Source organism: Medicago sativa, chromosome 2 (genome assembly GCF_051527215.1).
Source record: "Medicago sativa cultivar Bolivia chromosome 2, Bolivia_mono, whole genome shotgun sequence".
Taxonomy (NCBI): Eukaryota; Viridiplantae; Streptophyta; class Magnoliopsida; order Fabales; family Fabaceae; genus Medicago; species Medicago sativa.
Genome location: NC_140750.1, coordinates 9524007 through 9530006, shown reverse-complemented (window position 1 = coordinate 9530006; position 6000 = coordinate 9524007).

Sequence of the window (6000 nt, the reverse complement as noted above, 5' to 3'; positions counted from 1 at the left end):
CGCATGCTTGACAAGAATGAATTGATCCTAGCTCAGGTCGAATATTGTACTGACATGGTAATAGCCAGTAGCCACTAGTTTATTACGTACCACTATCAAAAATACCAAGTGGATTGGTTGGCTAGGTGCACATGATGAATACTTACTTTCAAATATTTTTGTGATTGATTTACCGGACTGAATGAGGACAGGGTGATTCCTCATTGTGCAGAGTGGAAGAAATCATGTTTTTCAACTCTTCCATTATGATGAGATCTGGTTAGAGTTGATTATCATAATGTATCAGTCACGAATCATGATAAGAGATTATGTTGATCGAGCAACAATATATGCTGTGCTAAAATTGGAATAGTGGCTATTGCCTCTAGCCATCATTAATATGAAGAAGAAAGGCAAGATGAACCCTGTCCACTTCAAGTGGCATGGGAGATTATTCATCCTAGCAATTTAATCCTTCTTTAAGATCACTATCTATTGAAGACGATTGATGAAATTTTTGGTTCGAGTTTTAAATATCGGTTGCAATATTTGATGTTATAGAGAATCGTCCGCCAACACAACCTCAAATGGGGTTGCATTCTGTTGAGAATATAGCCCAATAAAAAGAAAAAATGATTTTGGAATTGATAGTAGGAAGAAGTTAATAAGTGTAAAGTTCACCTTAATTATATAGTGATATAAGATAACAAATATAACTAACTTCTAATTAATGATAACTAACTTATAACCACCTTAAACAACAGTAAAATGATTCTAATTAACATATCCAATTAAATCTAACACATTGTCCACCAAAAACTCTAATATCTCCACTGAAATCACAACAATGGAAACAGACAACTCTAATGCGTCAAGAATAGCCTTACATGATGGCAACATTGCTTTCAAATTTGTTCCAACAGGAAGAAGTAGGGCGTGTACTAGACTACTAGTCCAATAATTTGATGGGTCGATTTTTTTTCTTTCTCCCGGGGGGTGTATCAAGGAATTGGGTTGAGTTTAACTTTACTACCCAAGGTTAGTAGTTGACCTTTAATATTAAGTTTTCGAATAGCATCAAATAATTATATATATATATTCACCTTTAATTTTCTGTTTGATCAATTAGTAAAATGTTATTGTAAAAATAAATAGGTAAAAAGTTCAATCATCCATAACTTATTTAGTGTTTGGTTGGGGAAAATGGAGATGAGAAAAATCCCCATCATTTATAAAAAGTTCAATTGTCTTAAATTTGATATATTTAATCTAATTCAAGCTAACTATCCATTGTTATCACACACTTATTGCTTTGAATGGCAATGTTAATATGTTAGGAGGTCGGTGTAGAATCATCACCTTCTTATTGTCACTCAATTCCTTAACTTCTCTACCTAAACCACTTAGTTAATACTCCATCCGTTTCAAAATGAGTGTCGCTTTAGCCAAAAAAATTCGTTTCAAAATAAATGTCACTTTCAGTTTCCAATGCAATAATAACTTTTTCTTTTCAATTGTACCCTCCAATTAATACTCAGCACACTACTTCCAAAGTATTACTTTTAAAACCAACCAATGGTTAATAAGGATAATTTGGTAAAATAATCATTCTCTTTCTTTTAATCATTACATTTCTTAATATGTGTGTAAACATCTAAAACGACACTCATTTTAAAACGGAGGGAGTATTATATCTCTTAGTTACACATATATAAAAAAGGGCAGACAAATATGAAAATGTAGTTTTATAATTAAGGATAAAATGAGTAGTTAATATTACATCGAAATTTATTTTTTTGGTTACATATTACATCGAAATTTAGAAGTGACATCAGATCAAAGTTTTCTTTTTGCAAATGTGTAACTTTTTTCAGAAAAAAATATATTTTTACAAATGTGTAACTCGTTCCAGAAAGGGGTGGATAAAGAATCGCTCGTAGATTAACGGTAAACAAGTTATATCGACAAGTAAAACGTACGATAACTAAAACCAATGTTTTTTTTAAGAGAAAAAAAAAAAAACCTATATTATAACTCGTGGCTATCATAACGGGTGGTTGAAACCAATATTAACTAATCTTGCATTCAACCATCAAAATGACAACACCTTGATTTTATCTAATGAGATTATGTATACTATCCACCTAATTTATGAATATTTTACTATCTCTTTCCTTCGAAATAACCTAAATGCTTCCTTCAAAAAAAAATAAAAAATCCAGATACTCAAAAACCAAATTAACTGCAAAATGGATCGTCGTCTCCTAGTATTATCTGATAAATAACAAAACTAAACACTAAACAAAATCATCCAAGATATCATACGGTTCCACAATAGAAATACCAATCCAATTAAGGACAAGATGCCAAATAGAATTAAAATAATTGCACTTGGAAAACAAATGATTTGTTGTTTCTATCTCCCCACAACCACTCACGTAAAGCTGAGACTCTTGAGGAATGACTCCCCTTCTAAATAGATTATCCTTCGTAGGTAACCTATTTTGGAAGAGACGTCAAGCTAATAAAGAAACTTTCACCGGAACTTCCTTATGCCAAAGCATCTCTGATCTATAAGTATTGATGTGTTGAGTCGTAGAAGTCAACAGTTGATACGTGCCTTTTTCTTTTACAGATCAATATGCCACAACCACTGATCAGATGAATCACCTTACACTCCTCTACCAGCTCCTCCTCCCACGCCAACAACAAACTTCCATCCCTCTCCCCAACCTAAAGAAAACATGTCAGCAACCGTCATCCACCGATTCACTGACAACTTAAACAGTCTCAGAAATCTAATGCTCAAAGGAATCTCCCCCAACCAAGGATCGGTCCAGAAAAAGGAATCAACCCCGTTTTCCACCTTTCCTCCAAATATTATCCTCAAACCAACACCCCATCTCCATCTCAACCCCATCCCGAATGCGGACCAACTCCCTCCACCAAGCTCACCCATCTCTACCGCCATCCTTCACACAACCTCCATCAACCCCATATCTAACCTTCAATACCCTAAACCACAACCCCTCTCTATCAACCAGCATCCTCCAACACCATTTATCCAACAAAGCTACATTAAGTTCTCTGAAACGCCTAACCCCAAAACCACATACCTCCTTCCCCAAACAAATAAAGTCCCAATCAACCCAAAATATTTTCCTAACATCCTCACTACCTAAAAAAAACATTTAAAAAAAATACAATAGAGGAGATGATATCTGAAGGAGCTTTGAAGAAGGAAAGAAAGTAAACCAGACTACTAATTTTGGGCCTTTTGGCACTTTCCTTGAGGCAAACTAACTCCTAACAAATAGAAGAATATGTTTTTATTTCATTATGCAGTCATCTCTTTGTCTAATTAATTCTAAGCCAAACAAATAACCGTCAATCCATTACAGAAAAAATAAAATTAGTATTTGAAACTTAGAGAATAAAAATGTAAATGTCGCATAAAATTTTAGGGTTTTGCTAACGAGTGTCTTCGTACACTCTTTAAAGATTCATAATGAAAAAAATATTCTTTAAAAAAGTTAAAGATTTTGATTTGCGATGCAATAAATACACAGATTTTGATAAAATTTTACTATTTTAGGTTTAAAGAGTGTCCTAAAAGTACTCGTTAGTATTTCTCATAATTTTATCGCTAAATTAAGGACAAGGAAATTAGTGTTGAATTTTAAATAAAGTAATCAATTGATTTGAGAGAGAAACATATTTGAGAGTTGAGAGATAGTGTTAGCAATATATCCTCTAAAAAAAACTATTAGCAATATCTTTTCACAACTCATGTAAATACAACTCAAATGATAAAAATTGTACGAACATTCATTATTTTTTAGTTCTATGTGAGTTTTGCCACTATATTCTTTTGAAAATAAAAGTTTCATCTCTTCTCTCTCTTGAATAACCTTTGCTAGTCTAGTACTACTCCTAGTATATTAAGGAATAACCTTATGTGAGTTTTGCCACTATATTCTTTTGAAAATAAAAGTTTCATCTCTTCTCTCTCTTGAATAACCTTTGCTAGTATAGTACTACTCCTAGTATATTAAGGAATAACCTTAACTAGTATAACAGCTTAATATCTATATACACTACATTCTTGGCACTACGTGGTTTGTCCTAGGACCTCTAATCATCATTAAAATATTGACATTTTGCATTTACTTTTGGTAGTGTTTAGTTAATATTCTTCAATATCTAGGAGGACATTGATAGTATATGAAATAGGATAAGTGCTTAGTCCTCCAAACCACAACTTGATGTGGACCAAAAAGGAAAGCATATAGAGTACAACAACAAAAACGATTCACATGCATGAAATGACTGGGAAAAGAGTCGGTTTATGAAAATGCAATAACTAGCTGGCTTTGAAAATCACAAGGTTATATGAAGGGAAGGCTTTAGGGTTAAGAGCATCTAGCATCACCTCTCCTTGACGGCAATTGAAAGTAATATTAGTCCCCAATTTTGGTCCCAAACGTCAATCATTATTCATTAGTGGGCTATGTTGGCCAATATATCACTCTTTTAGAAGAATATCTTCCCTTGTGATTTTGTGCATGAATTTTTTTACCATTGGTGAATTACTGAAGTTTTTTTAGACATCAATATTTCACACAAACTTTTTTTTTTTTTTTTACAAAAAATAAATAAAAGAAGACATTTTTTTTTCTGGATATATTTCATATGGTGTCGGATTTTTGTGTCCAAATATAAGTGTTCCATGAATTATATTTTATGGATTTTTGCCATGATGTTTTATGGAATTTTTAGACAAAATTGTTTTAGACATCTCTTATTTTAATTTTAAATCCATCTATTATTTTCCTCTAAAAAAAAATCTACCTATTATTTTAAATTGTAAATAAAATAGTTAACATAAAGGTAAAATTACAAGCTTTACCTCAAAAAAATAAAGGTAAAATTAGAAAAGGAAAAAATGACGCCAAAAGTTTGTATTCCTTTGATGTATTATACTAGTATATATAAAATGTATAATAATAACATAAAGAACCCTTCAAAAAAAGAAACATAAAAAAGAGGAACCTAATTTTGAGTAAGCAATTTTCAATTCATCCAAGTTAAGCTCTCAATATTATTCAAGTTAATTGACTTTCTCCTCTATGTAGTTTGATTAAACCTCTATGTAGTTTGATTAAAGTTACCAATGAAAGGGTTACAGCCTAGTTTTAAAAATTCTTTTAACCTCTAGTTTTAAGGGTTACAGCCTAATTAAATTTATAATACTTGCATGTATAATATGGCAATTAATACATAAGTACTTGTCTTTATTTTATTTTATTTTGACAAGAAGTACTTGTCTTGATGTTAAAGCCCTTTTGACTATTATAGCAACTAGCATGTGAACGTGCCAAACAAATTCATTGAACACATTCTACTTCTCCACTAGTATTTGTTATGCGCTCTTATTTTGTTCATATACATACTTAGCTCATATGTGATGTTGAAAACTTTTTCCCAATGCCTTTATTAATTTGGGACTTAAAAGGGTAGGGTTTTGAAGAAAAATTATCCAGCAAAAAGAAGAGAAAGAGAAGGTAACCCTACCTTGCTGATTTTTTTATAGCACTAAAATCTTTCAATAAGAGTATGCATGATGCATATGCAAATGAAGTAATGACTTTAGATCTCCATTTTTTTTTTTACTTAATAACAATGATTATTTTTTCTTAATATAAATGATTTTTCTTAATAAAAAAAGACTTCATATGCTAGCAAAAAATCTCAACCTACCGTCCACTCTCTCACTTATAGGAAAAATGCCTATCACAAAGTTCACTTTAAGTCTAACTCTTTTTTAAGTAGTTGGAGTTCTCAATTTAGGAAACTCAGAAAATGAACAGCGGGAGAACTTAAAAAAAAAAAAAATATTGTTGTGGGTTCAACTCCTACACAAACATTTCTAATAAGTACTAATTGTTAACATGTTCTCGTGTTTAAGTCTTTGGATTGATGTTGTTTTAGAAGATTTAATTTTAATAAAATTTGAACAAC